The sequence below is a fragment of the Oryctolagus cuniculus genome, chromosome 4 (genome assembly GCF_051225735.1).
Source record: "Oryctolagus cuniculus isolate XC-2025 breed Fujian yellow rabbit chromosome 4, ASM5122573v1, whole genome shotgun sequence".
NCBI lineage: Eukaryota > Metazoa > Chordata > Mammalia > Lagomorpha > Leporidae > Oryctolagus > Oryctolagus cuniculus.
Window position 1 is genome coordinate 131,756,228 of NC_142870.1, and position 1,577 is coordinate 131,757,804.

The window sequence follows — 1,577 nt, forward strand, 5'->3', positions numbered from 1 at the left end:
TTTATTTATTTTTAATTTCCAAGAGGAGTTTCATTGATGGCTCTGGTTCATTCCCATCCAAAAGACCAAAGGAAGTGAGCAGTGGTAACCTTTAGATTTGATTGTCTTCATAACAAAACAGAAAATAAAGATTAGAACTGGATCACTTGCCCCTTTCTCTTCTTATCTCCTCCCAATTCAAAATGTTTACATCTCTTAATAGCCAACATTCTCTTGGATCTGCACTTGGGCTCCACACACTCAAGCCTCAGCACAATCTTCTTTGTAATTTTAGCCTTTTTCTGGAAAATCGGCTTAGTCTGTCCCACATAGCCACTCTGCTTCCTATCATAACGCCGCTTTCCCTGAGCATACAGAGTCTTTGCCCTTCTTATACTGTGTCACCTTATGGGGCTGGTGCTTGCCATACTTACTACAGAAGGTCCAGCGGGTTTTCGGAACATTCATGTTGCAGAAGCGCTATGGGCACAGAAAGAAAAAGCCAAATAAATCTTTTTAAAAAAAGAGTTTGTGTAAAGGATTCATGTGTCAAGTCTTTAAAGTTCATAATAGTTCATGACTTTTAAGGATATAAATGAGGAAGGTAAAAGGCTAACGTTAGAAGTTGGGGGCTGGTGCCGTGGCTCACTAGGCTAATCCTCCACCTGCGGCGCCAGCACCCTGGGTTCTAGTCCCAGTTGGAGCGCGGATTCTGTCCCAGTTGCTCCTCTTCCAGTCCAGCTCTCTGCTGTGGACCAGGAGTGCAGTGGAGGATGGCCCAGGTCTTTGGGCCCTGCACCCGCATGGGAGACCAGGAGGAAGCACCTCGCTCCTGGCTTCGGATTGGTGCAGCGCGCCTGCTGTAGCAGCCACTTGGGGTGAACCAATGGCAGGAAGACCTTTCTCTCTTTCTCTCTCTCTCTCTCTCACTGTCTGACTCTGCCTGTAAAAAAAAAAAAAAAAAAAAAAAAAGAAGAAGAAGAAGAAGAAGAAGTTGGACAAAAGGCTCTGTGGCTTCTTCTGGGTCCTTCTCAGAGCCTTACTTTCTTCACCTCTAAAATGAGAATTTAGGATCACCTACCACACTGGCTTTTAAGGACTAAATGAGACTGTGTACGCAGATTGTCCAGCTTTAGGAAGTACTCAACAAATGCTTACCATTATTGAAATAGTTGTGCCACCTAAAGGCTCAACTATTTTATAACTTTGCATTATGTACAATATACTCTGTTTAAGAAATGGGGAAAGGGGCCAGCGCTGTGGTGTAGTGGATAAAGCCGCTGCCTGCAGTGCTGGCATCCCATATGGGCGCCAGTTCAAGTCCTGGCTGCTCTACTTGCTATCCAGCTCTCTGCTGTGGTTTGGTAAAGCAGTGGAAGATGGCCCAAGTCCCTGGGCCCTTGCACCTGCATGGGAGACCTGTAGGAGGCTCCTGGCTCCTGCCTTCGGATTGGCGCAGCTCCAGCCATTGTGGCTAATTAGGGAGTGAACCAGCAAACAGAAGACCTTTCTCTCTCTCTCTCTCTGCCTCTCCTCTCTCTGTGTAACTCTGACTTTCAAATAAATAAATAAATCTTAAAAAAAAAAAAAAGAAACAG

The 1,577-nt window shown here is 45.4% G+C and overlaps 1 pseudogene; it reads right to left on the reverse strand.

The window, feature by feature from the left end:
• On the reverse strand, positions 1–524 carry LOC127482873 (large ribosomal subunit protein eL42-like; annotated as a pseudogene).
• Positions 525–1,577: the final 1,053 nt, after the last annotated feature.